General features: G+C 42.7%; 1 long non-coding RNA gene across 1 annotated transcript; it reads right to left on the bottom strand.

The window, feature by feature from the left end:
- Nucleotides 1–1,085: 1,085 nt before the first annotated feature.
- On the bottom strand, nt 1,086–8,631 carry LOC114056983. Its single transcript, XR_003571106.1, has 3 exons — nt 8,464–8,631; nt 2,039–2,040; nt 1,086–1,098 (listed from the first exon to the last, which is right to left on the bottom strand). It is a non-coding gene; the product is annotated as an uncharacterized LOC114056983 (long non-coding RNA).
- Nucleotides 8,632–12,715: the final 4,084 nt, after the last annotated feature.

A 12,715-nucleotide genomic window follows, 5' to 3' on the forward strand; every position in this document is an offset into this window, starting at 1 on the left:
TCATAAAAAATACTACTGAGCAGGGACCAAGGAGCAGAAAAACTAGGGGAAGCACATCTAGTTGACACAAAATCTTGTAGCATCCCAGGTCACCATTGTGGCCTCTCCCGTGCCAGCCTTTCACACACTGTTTTCACAGATGAAAGTGGGATCCATTGCTTCAATTCAGCTTTGCCTCAGTGAGTTCCTCACTCACATACAAGCACAAAAACCAAACTCTTGCTAAGATCAGGCTGGGAAGGAAGAAGGAGAGAGTTTGTTTTGTTATAGGGGTTCTATTTAGGGTTTTTTTATTAATTCTTGGGATATGCTCAAACACTGCAATGGTGGAGACCATATAAGTAGCTAGATTAGAGCAACAGACGTAATAGTGCTATTGGATACAGAAATAACAGGCATTGCCAGTTCCATGGAAAGAGAGGACAAATGAATAAACATCAATCATAACATCTGAAACCACCAGGCTTGGAAAAGCCTCTTTATTTTAGGAATAATCCACTGAAAGATGCCAGGGCTAGATCTGGCATGTGACGTTTTCTCAGGAGTATAATTGCCATTGAGGAAGAAAAGGATTTTTGAGGATCCATAAATCCAGAAACCTTTTATGCCATCATCTTTTAATCACTAAACCCTATGGACAAATAAAAAGATTATTTTGTTTGGTAGGGCTTATTTTTTTAGGTTTTTTTTTTAATTTTTTTTATTTTTATTTTAAATATGCAGTTTTTCCCAAGAATTTTTTCCAGATGTTTTTTATGCTGAAAAATTGCAGGCAGTCCCAGGATGATGTACAAATTGAATACAAAGGCAAGCGAAAAATTCAAATAGGTGTAAATCCTGATATCTCCTGGGTACACGATGGTCTCACCTCTAGAGGACCTTCTCACCTGTTAGCAGATCTAAAACACCATCAAGAATAAGGCAGGGAAGAATTCAGAAGGAAATGGTAAGTATATATGGACTGAATGTCAGTGCAACTATACTGTAAGTTCTACCACAGCCTATGGGACTAGAAAGGTATTTTTGGTGTCTGGTGTAATTTAGGAAGATATTTCTGAAGGAACACAGACTGTGCCATTTTGGGGAGGGAGGAATTGGCTTCTTCAGGATTACTGAAAACTTACTAAATAAGAAGCTTTCTGTATTTCCTCACAGCTGGAGAGCAATCGTTGCAACACAGTTAGAAAAGCTGGAGGCTGAAAGAAGAGAAATTCTCGGATTTAACCTTACATTACAGCTGGTATGTGCAAAATGCATCTGGGTTCTGTGAAGTGTGAGATACTGAATATCTCTGTCTACCTCAGCAATGTTTGGAGCTTTACATTAAGCTGAGTGCTCAAATCCCAGAAGGTGGCATTGGGAAACCAATCCCTTGGGACATCCTTGGTGTCAAATTCTCTGAGGATACTTGAGTAGACTACGTGAAGGGATCACTTAAGACATCACAGGGAGGTGACATTTACCTTCTGTAGGGCATGAAGAAGACCATATGTTATAAAACCGTGTTCAGCTTTGGTTTCCTCAGCAAAAGAAAATACTAAAGAATAAATCCAAACGTCACCACAATGCAGTTTTAAGAGGTTTGAGATACTGATTCAAGATGTGGATGCCCAAAATACACTTTAAGGGTGAAATGCTGGCACCATGAATATCAGCAAGAAAATCTCCTGGTGACTGCATTGGAACTGCATCCATACAGTTTATCCAGACAAAGACAGTATAAACACCAGAGACTCAATTGTCCCTGAGCTAACAGCGCTCAGTTGTTTAAGCGCAGGAAATGGCCCACCCTTTTCCCACCTTTGTACACCCAGGCAGGGGTCAGACACAGTGTAGCTGCCACAAGGGCAAGGCTGATCCGAGTTAGTGTCTGGCATAGGGTGACTGAGGCAGGGGGGTGGCAGAGCTGCTGCCCTGGAGCTCTGCAAGTGATTGCAGAGGTGGCCACAAATGGGGTGAAGGTCTGGTCAATCTGTGAAAATGCCCCATGGCTGAACAGATATGTTCTATCAGTTTTCTTGGAGAAACTGGGTTGAACCACTGTTCAGGACACAGTTTTCTTTCTTACAGTCAATACTCAGGTGAAAGAAAGGTTTCAGTACTTTCCCTTAACAGTCCCCTAACAAGGGGAAGAAGTCTGAGGAATCAAAAGTACCGCTGTCATTGACAGAACACAATTCTGCCTCCTTCCAGTATCTTTAGCCACCATAACAGGATCCTGAAGTACTTGTTTTTAATTCAGGATTGAGGTGATTTCATCCTTCACAGTCATTATCTGAATAAGCGAGTACATACTTCTCTCATTCTTCATGTTTGTCTTGATTATTCACCTTCGGTAATGGAATGTATAACTGGAGTGGGAAGGCATGAGTTCACTGCCAGGGAGTGCCTCCACAGGCAAAATGAAAGGCAGTTACAAAAATCAAAAGCCATGATGAAAGAGAAAACTCTTTTTTTTTCATTTTCTCTTAACTTAAAAACTCACTGTAAAAAAATGGCCCAGCCCTTTCCAGGAGGTCTCCACATGTTAAGCATTGTGAAGCCCTCATCTTGGGAGTAGTGGGAGCAAGCATTGAGAGCTGAATTTCCATGCTACACTGATATGCACACATTTAATCCAGTTGTGGTTTTCTTAATATGCAGGGATCCTAAAGTCAGCTCTGGTTCGACTCATCAGTTCCAGCGAATTTTTAAGCTAAGGACTCTAATAAGCAGATTCAAGAGCATCTGGGCAAATTTAGCTCCAACCAATTTGCCTCGAGAACATCCTTTGAATACATTTGCATAGTCTGTGTTCACAAAGCTACATAAAACATGCTTTGCCAGCTGTAGCTGGGCCCCTCAGCCTGGCATGCTGCTGTCGCTGCTGAAAATCCCCTGAAGCCATGACAAAATGCTTACAGTCATTCACCTTTCATTTGATATTAAGTTAATATTAAGTTGATATTAAGTGTACCCCTGTATAATGATGTGAGACAAAAGCCTGGAATAATGGTTATTTAAGCACTGGTCAGGCAGCCTGCAGGCAGGGGGCTCATACCCCACTGTGCCACAACCTTAACCTGATGACAGGATGTCTGAGGGTAAGAATGTAGAGCCACTGCTACCACCCAGGCTTGGCTTTCCCACTGCAGCATAGTGCCAAATTTGATAGTCTCTTTGGTGATCCAGGCACATGCCCATTAAGACAAGTTTATTTTAAAGAGGTTAGGTAGCAGCTGATGGGTGGTGGGAATCTCCAAAACAGGCAGTGTTTGAATGAACAATCTACAGATGTGAACGTCAGCAGACGTACTGGCAACACCCCGTCCTAGAGTCTTTGTGAACTTTGAGTACTTGCTGTTTGGTGCCTAATTATAGTCCCTGCAGCAGTTCATTACTTACAGCATATTGGGATCTAAGGATCCTGGTCAGACTGAGTCCCTTTGTGCCAGGTGCTGCACAAACACAAATGCCAGTTCTGGTAGATCCTACAAGACCTTGCAAACTCTTACCCATGTGCTAAACTTTCTGTACAGCTGTAACTTCACGGGGTTCAGTCTGATCTGTGCAGATATGCAGTTCTATTCTGTTCTAGTTCATTATCTATTTAACACCTATTGAACCCTCTGCAACTGCTTAAAAACATAAAATAAATCACGCGCCTGAATGTTTGTAGAATGTGGGGCTTAATAAAGACCAGTAGTAATATAGGCAGAGGAAAGCTTGAGGGAGAGGGAAGATAAAAGTAACCATATAGGGAACTGGTGATTACACTGAGTAGCTACATACATAATTTGTGGGCTTCATGGTTTGGGAATTCTGTTTATTTGCTTAATGCAAATGAGCAAGAAAACTTTAAGAATCCCTACCACCTACGGAAGCCAGAGCTGCAGTGTTGTAGGCCTCACCCAGTGCATTTATAAGTCCTTCCTTGTTCAGCAAAGAACTTGGCCACATTTTGCCCTCTAAGAGGAAAACACAAAATAGCATGTTCTCTGCAAGGACTGGGGACCCCTTACCTGCACAGTCCAACCCCCCCAAAAATGTTATCTCCCCCCCAAATACTCCTGTACAGTGAACATACAGAGGGAGGACCCCGTGAGGTTTGGGGATGATGTTTCTTTCAATATTTGTGAACTTTTTTCAGTATTACATGACTAGCTCTAACCAAAAGCCACCTTTGGGAGTGTTCTGTATTCAATTTAATTTAGACATATCCATTTTAGATGCAAGTTCTCACCATGCATCACTTTCAGAACGAGTTTCTTTGTAAGCTGTTGACAGAAAATGTTTATAGCCCTATTATACTCCAGTAAAAATGCAAACTGAGTAATGGATGTAATATCTTTTCCTTCAGTTTACTGGAGTTTATTTCCCAGTTGTGCAAAGTTTTGTCCGGATTTTTTAAACAAATTCACTTTCTGACTCAGGCTTTTTGTTCTCCGTGAATGGTTTAACAAGCTGAAGTTGGGAGAATTTGCAGAGTGTGTCTGTTTTGGAATGACAGTATTTCCAGGGAACCAGGATTCCTAAAACCGATTATGTTAATCAGAAGTGTGTTGTAACTCCTCTGCTTTGGGAACACTGAGATAACAGATCACCTTTAACTTACTGACACACATTGAGTTTTGACTCCTGAATAGCTGCAACAGTCTACACGTAGAGTATCAGCTATTTGTAGCACTTGGCAAACAGGATAAAATAGGTGAAACTGATTTTTTATCAGCTCTCTGCAGGTCTAAAAGTCTTATTTAACAAAGGGTTTCTATACTTACTGAAGTTAAGCATACACTGAAGATAAGCAAAAGCCTGAAAGCTTTGCTGAATTCATACTCGGTTAGGTAAGGTTATTCAGTTTTTGCCTAATCTGGGCCACAGCTAACAGCTGAGTAGTGATACCGAGTGTAACAACCAGGACTCCAGGGAGGGTGTGGATGCTATTTTTGACCCACTTAAATTGATTGCTATTCAAGCTTTGTGTCATTTACATGTTACAAAAGTACAGAAAATCTACAAACAAACCCAAGTTAACTGCTTGGTTTAATGACACCTCACTTTCTTATAGCTTTCCAGAGCCCTTTGGCTTTTTACCCTGCCTGGTGACTTTGTTTTCACCCCAGCATGCCAAGTTGGCTGATCTTCCTGAATATTGATATGTGAAAGGAACAAGCCTTCCCTTTATTTAACGTGGGTCTTGTTTGCTCTTCCTGGCATTAGATCTTTATTACGTCTGCAGGGAGGGTTAGCATTTAATCTGTGGGTTATTGCAACGTGTCTCCATCAAGATAGAGGCATGCCCCAGCAGGACAAGGTACTGTGAAAGTTCAGATTGCTGCTGTTGCTTCCAGCAAAGGAAATTATTTTTCAGCCACCCATGTTGAATTGCCAGTGGCCAACATGAAAACCTTTTGCAGACCAAAAGCTCCCAGACCACAGATATTTACAACACATAAGGTGCAGCTCAGGGACCAGCAAGTCAAAGGCTGAATCCTGAATTTTCTACTGAAGGCTTGATCTTGTTAAGATTGACTTGCTTAAGAAATCTTCCTTTGTGATATTAAACCTATTGATTTGAACATGAAACCAATCCTTTTCCTACTGAAATTCCCCCTGAATAGGGGTAGGAGAAGCCAAAACTTGTGGATTACACCAGTGAAAGAACATGCTATGACCAGGCATTATGGGCTTTGGGAGGAACAGAACAGAGTACATGATTAGAAATCACAGGATCATGCTCTCAAACCAAATGCATGGTCCTTACAAGCTTTCCTCTGAAATGAGTGGGAGGGAGGCTTTCAAGGCTAAGTCAATGCTGTATTTTAACACACCTTTGCCACAACTTTGGTTGATGGTTCTCCCAGCGTACCTGTCTGTGGACAAACCACACACAAGGTATTTGTGACCTTCACGTACAGAGTTTGTTCTTTCCAACAAAAGCAAATGAAGCTCCCAGCCCATGAAGAAAGACACTTAGATTATGACAACCTGCTGACATACATGATAAATATGGTGTTTTTTTTAACTCAAAATAGCCAGAATACCTCTATGAAATATTCTTTCTCACACAACACACTGTTTTCTCATTATGTGTGTTGACATTTTTCAGACTGACCTCAGCTAGATATTTTGTTCCGGAGTCCCCATTTAGTGGAACATTTAAACAATAACACTTTGAAGCATGCTCAGTCTCTCTTTTGAAGTCCATTCAGGCTCTGCCCTAGGGTCAGCAGGCGCATTCCAGCAATGATGCACGGACCATCTGCTGTACAAGTTTAAATCCCACTGGTCCTATACCTAGAGGTACTAACACGTTGCATAACTCGTACTGAAAAACAGCCTGTCAGTTCAGATGGGGCTTGGATTCATTCCTATAGTTCTCTTATCCTCCCGCTGGAGGGCCTGTGTACAGTAACCTTTGAGTGTGGTTTCTGGAGACTACAAATTAATGAGATAAATAATAAGAAATGACATTAAGTTCTTACATTCAAACCCTTTATTTTCCTTTGCCCATTTACACCCTGGCTCTGTGATTCCCAGAGTTCACTGTCTGAAATCTCATTTAGGTGCCTTCCTGTTCCAGTCTTTTCACTTTGGTGGGTTCTGAATAAGTTACTCTAAATAGTGATCTGTGGCCTAATGTCAATTGCTGAGCATGAGAAAACCAGGATGGTGCAATATGAAGGGTGAGTTTTCCAAGAAATATAAGTGATCACATAACCAGTGACCATTTACTTGGGTAGGAATCTGGCATCAAAAATAGGACAAAAATCTCTGCCAAAATATGTCTTTGTCTATATATTTTATCCATTGTGCTTTAATGCCAACTAGACATTATTAAACTTAACAATGCATTGGCTAAGGTTAATGTATTTCAGACCCAAGCACTGTTGGTCTCATTGATGCTATGTAAACACAGAGGAAGGAGTGGTCCCTGCCCTTGGGAGTTTAAAATCTAAACTTGGACAATACACTTCAAACGTATGGTATATCCTGCAGGCTGAACTACCAAACTTCAATCAGCATTAGCCTTAACAATTAATTTATGTTGCACATATGTTCTGCATTTGGGGGCATTCGCCCTGATGGGCCCCTTGACAGAAATGTGAGTGTATGTACATGCTGACCTTTTAATGATACAGAAGAACGTGGCAACAAGCAGGAGGAGGTCAACTGAGACCTGTGGGATGGAGCATGGCACGAGGGTAAGCATGGGAGAGAGACATAAATAGGGTACAAAAGAGGGAGATTTGGAAGTCTTGTGGCATAAGTGAAGGAGAACAGCCATATCAGAGCAAGTTTTTCAGAGCAGCTCTAGCACTAGTTGAGCACCAAAATAAGTGGGCACATTTCCATTTTTGAGTATCTGTCACTTATTTAGATGACTCCTTGGAAACTGAGTTCTCCGGAAAATCTGTCCTCAACGGTGGATGCTGAGCACTACACAATCTGGCCTGTTCATTTCTCAGTATGTGGTTCATCTGCTCTAAGGAACAAGTCCTTCTGGGGAAGAAAAAAAAAAAAAAAAAAAAAAAAAGCAGAAAGAAGTGTTGGACACAGAAAAGCATGCAAGCTGCCTCGTGGGCTATGAACAAGAAAGGCAGAACAAGCAACATTTCATAAACCATGTGAAGTCAAATGCTGAGCCACCAGGACCCCTTATAAACACTGCACTACTCCAGAAATGATGGTGGGCATGGGCAAAATCACTGAGAAGTCAGAAGTTATAAATTGGCTGATTTGCTTTATTTCCCTGCTCAAAATGTTCATATCTGTCTAAAAACAAAACAAAACAAAATACCAAAAAAACCAACCAACCAAAAAAGTAGAATGGAAACATTTGCCCCACTACCCTACAGGAGAAAACTGTGAACATTAGTTAAGGTCAAAACATAGCCTCAGAAGGAAGAAGCAGCCCATGGGCTTGATGGGACATCATCTGAGGCTTTCTGCCTCCACCAAACAGAGTAGAAAACGGCACAACAGAGCATGAAGTGACCCAAAGCTGAAGAGCATAACATGGGACATGCTTCCATGTATGCAGAAATCCAGTCCCTGGCTGCGTAGGGATATAAATCCCTCATGTGGTAGCCATGGCTCAAGATGGAGTGTGACATAGCACTTGTGGTAGCCAGTCAACTTTTAGTTAGACCTCCTCAGACCTTGCTGTCCCCTCTGAACTTCTGAATCAAAGCATAATGCACCTCTCTTTGCGTCACCTCCGAACTTGTCCTTGGATCTCCCCGGTGGGATCCTGTAAGAGGATCAGATAGGCCAGGAGGGAGCAACTCCATTGTTTAAGCACAAAAGGCCACGTTCATTAGCAGGCAGGCATCTTAGAACCAGTCGTGGAAAAAGAGAGTGGATTTGCCATTAAATCGGATATTCCTGGAGGTTTTCCTCAGCACAGCTCCCTCTTTAAAGCTAACAGAAGCAATTGAGAAAATTGCCCAGTAATTCCTGAGTTCCAGTCCCAGCTCTGACATGAACTCTGAAGCCAATATAATCCTCTTGTTCCTTACAATAAGGCCTCAATCCTCCCCTGCCATAAACCAGCCTAACGCCATTCACCTAAGTTAGTGTTACCCCATTTGAAGATTTGGTTCAGAAATTAGGGCACCACGGGACAGGATCGTACAGAAATATCCAAGAAAATCTGGTCCTCGGAGAAGTTTACACTCCAAAACAGCATTATCTGTACTTGTGAGCTGTCCTTATGACATTTTAGGCCCACGGAGCAGTTACCTCCTAACAAGACACGTTCCTGTGAGATGCAGGTTTATGAGTGATGGGTATCTCTTGGGATAATTAACCATCTTCAGGTCCTGCTGCCAGTGATGGGAGGGAGCCTTGCAGTGCCCACTGCACAGCCATACATTCACTCTGTGGAGGAGTTGCCAGAGACTTGCGTGGTGCAGGATCCAGTTCAAAGGGGCCAGGTCAGGAGCTGGTAATGACTCAAAATTTAAGGAAGGTTCCTAGGTCACACATCCACTGCCATTTTATAGTTACATTTGCCCTCTTCTTGTTAAACAGCAAATATTTTCTTGGAATCAGTCTCATTTCTTATGCCAGTGGCAAAATAAACCCCAGCTCATCATGGATATGTCCTTTCCAAAGAATTACCACAAAAATGTCTGAAACCCTATAAAGGCTGTTAATGACTCTAAATCTCCATAGGGCTTTTTTTCCCCTTCTTCTTCCCTCTTTTCTCCTTGCTCTGACAAGCTGGTGAGTTGGGAATGGTTTTAAATACCACAATAGTCATGGCAGGACATCAAGAAAGAAAAAGGAACAGAGTTTTGAAATATTTTGTGCAAGGCTTCAAGTACTTGAGTTGGTGCTTAACTGACTGGCGTGTACCACACAGCAGTCAGATGATCTCTGCAGCTTTGGGAAATAGGAGAAACTCTGGAGAAGGGTGGGGGGGAAATGGTCTCTCCCACATTGGTCTTTATTGTCTTATGGATTTTATCACAGTATTGTTCTTTATTTCCTGCTATTTATAGGCTCTCATGTTTTGTGCTGCTTTCATGTTTGTGTTATCTGCCTTCCCACGACACGCTTCACCCCAGCCCTTGCCTACAGCTGGATCCATAAAGGACAGGCACGTGGGTTTGACTGGCACATCAGGGCTCATCTTCCTTCCCTCTGCAATGCAGGCAAACTGCCCTTTTCTGGAGCACTAAGCAACCCAAGACGGTGATTTAAATGATGGTGGTTGCCCTTGCACACTCTTGCCTAAAGGGATCGAAGAGTTTGTCATTGGGCTTTTGGGTATCAAGCATTGACATCCTTTAAAAGCCCCAGCCAGTGATGCTGGGGCTGTTTGCTCTGAAACCCATGCTTTTACAATGAATTTAAACTATTAGCCCATCAGTACATGACTTGATGATAACCACTCCAGAAAGTTCACCCAAATTATTTTATAACTCTTGTCTTTGTGCAAGGTACTACAGAGAGAATGGGCTACAGGGGCTATTCTTCTCCTAATTCCCTGTGACTTAGGGATATAACTCCACTGACCTGAACTTGCAAAAGTGAAGTTATTTCTGGTCTGAAACAAATGGTGAGATTTCTTAAAGTCAGGTCCCTGCCCTAATAAACTTGCTGCCTAAAAAGTGGCTCCAATAGGCTGTGGGGCTAGAAATAAAAATGGGAGAGGTGCAAAATAATGCTGAAATCACTCAAGTCAGTGATTTAATCCTATCAATTGCCTTGTACCACACTCCAGAGCAGTTTCCAGGTAGCCAAAACAGCAATTCCAGGCACGAAACAGAAACCAGGCTGCTGGTTAGGTGGGCTGAAACTGAGGGATTTTCCCCAAACAACAGTCCCTTTCCTGCACTTACGGAGTGACAACAAGCCTCTCACACAATTCCACAACTTGCATCACTTCTTGTGTACCAAGCAGCCTGCCTTGGAAGGGACCACACAGCTCAATGCCAGTAACAACAGGCAAAAACCCTTCACCTAAACAGAGAGGAACAGCAAGCCCTGCTTTGGGACCCTTTCACAACATGTATCCAGCAGCAACACCTGCTATGGGCTGCTGGAGAATTTTAAAGAAAATTAAAGAGTTGATTAAAGATAGAGCCAGGCTTGGACAGCTTTTGCTTGGGGGATTTTTGGGCAAGTTACTCCCACTGTTTTAACTGTAAATATGTGCAAAATGGCCACAGAACATCATTCTTCAGTGCTGGGGAGCAGCATAAAGGCACCTATTTATTGGGGAGAGTCACTCTATTTTGCCTCAAATTGTGTGTATTCTGGGAACATCTCTTGAAAAAAGAAGCAGAATTTTTCTGTAAGCAGTGTGACATTCAGGTTTTATGCAGACAGTTTGACACAGGTTTCTGTAGTTAGGTTCCTGGTGGCAGCCAGCCTGAAAGAGGAGACATGGTGGAAATTGCAAGCATCTGTAATGCAGACTAAGCAAAGATAAAGTGCAGTGCAAAGAGAATTAAGTGGTGTAGAGAGCATGGTCATGTTGGTGAATCCTGGGATTCTTTCTAAGGTGCTGCTAAGAAGCCAAGCCATGAACATTGTTAAAGCACATGCTTTGTCTCCCAGACACCAGGGAGTCCCAAAAGCTGCCATCTAAAATTTTTACAGAGAAATCATCCATTGCAAACAATGTGGGGAAAGCTATGTGGAAATTCTTTTTCAGGGTGGGAGGAAATAAATCGCTAGTAGGAATTCCACCACACTAGAAACCAAAGACTGGACCAACTCTCATTCCATCTGAGAAAGAATTAAAAGCGTGAAACCAAAGTTTTCCAGCAGAGACTGCTGCAGAGGCTTAAAAGAGTGGCTCTGGAGCAACTGCTGGAAAATATAGCCCCAGTCCTCCCAAAAAGTGCTAAGTGCCTGGGTGTTCATGGAGATCAGCATGGATAAGGCGGTGTCACCTCTCCCAAGCCCAGCAATTACATTCTCCTTCTGTCTTTTGTTTCAGCTGATGAAAACCCAACTGTTTTCAGCTTGGTGTCTGGTACAAGCCAACCCCTGTTTATCTCCTGAGCCACACTTTCCAGCATGTCATCGGGTGCCCTCTTGGCCACCATCTAAGGCACACTGACAGGTTGCGGTAGTTTTCCAGTCAGACTTTGAGATGGTTATTCACACTTTTATCATGGCAAGATTAGATTATTGTAATTCTTTATATTGGCCACCTTCCCAAGGGGGGCTCTGCACAAACTCCAGATGGTGTGAAATGTGGCCGGCAGGATTTGAGTTAAGAAGGGACAGTATCATCCATTCTGTTAAAACCTCTACCTTGGCAACTGGTTAGACAGCAAACTGATTTCAAACCTGTCCTTCTTCCCTCTATGCCCAGCTGAAGTTCAGGTCTCTGTGAGCAATATTATGATTTGTTACGGTCTGGAGTATGTTACCCAGGCTCACAATATCTGGTAAATAATTCTCTGAGGAGTGATTTCAAGAAGGTGAAGGTAGTATAAACCTGCTTTTGATCTGCTCATTCTGCTCTAAAGCCTGTGCAAAAACTGGGTGGAATACTGCAATTACACCCTTTGCAAACATAAGTAGTGTCAGGGAGCAGTGGGATCTCCTGCTCTTACTGCACTAAAACTGCAGCCTAAAGATCACCCCCTGCCCCCTTCTGGGCAACTGCCTCCAGCCATAAGGCAGCAAATCATAGCCCTCCTCTGGCACAGCTGGGGACAAATGGCAATGCCAGCCTTATCCCACAGAGGCAGCCACCTAAATGCAGCACATCCTTAAAGTTCTTCTAAATTTCAGGTGAGTAATCTCATCCCTTCTAACCTCAGTGTGAGCTGCCAAAGGGACACCCAGACAGCAGCTGGACATCCTGCTCCTGCTCTAGGACTGCAGGGCCTCACCTGCAGAAAGCAGAGACTGCTGGTACGTGTTCCTATGTGCCATCTTTCACTTTGTATAAACAGTGGCTACACAAACAATTGATAGGATAATAACTGGCTTCATACAGACCAGCACAAATAAAACCTTCCGGTGTTTTGGGCTTTTGTCTTCTCAGAACTTTCCATTTCTAGAAGAGCACGATATGAAAGGTGTATTCCTTCATATTTCATTTGTTTTCATATTGAGTCCAAGAGTTAAAACCTTCCCTGATTTAGCTCACCGTGGCTAAACTCCTGCAGGCCTTTTGTGCAAGGTAAGAGTCTTAGGCAGACTGTAATTAGAATCTAGTAAAGAATGATCATTTGGCTTCTTTTTATTAACTGCTATTGAC

Source organism: Empidonax traillii, unplaced genomic scaffold (assembly GCF_003031625.1).
Source record: "Empidonax traillii isolate 1590-97213 ecotype Southwest subspecies unplaced genomic scaffold, ASM303162v1 scaffold109:size1658292, whole genome shotgun sequence".
Taxonomy (NCBI): Eukaryota; Metazoa; Chordata; class Aves; order Passeriformes; family Tyrannidae; genus Empidonax; species Empidonax traillii.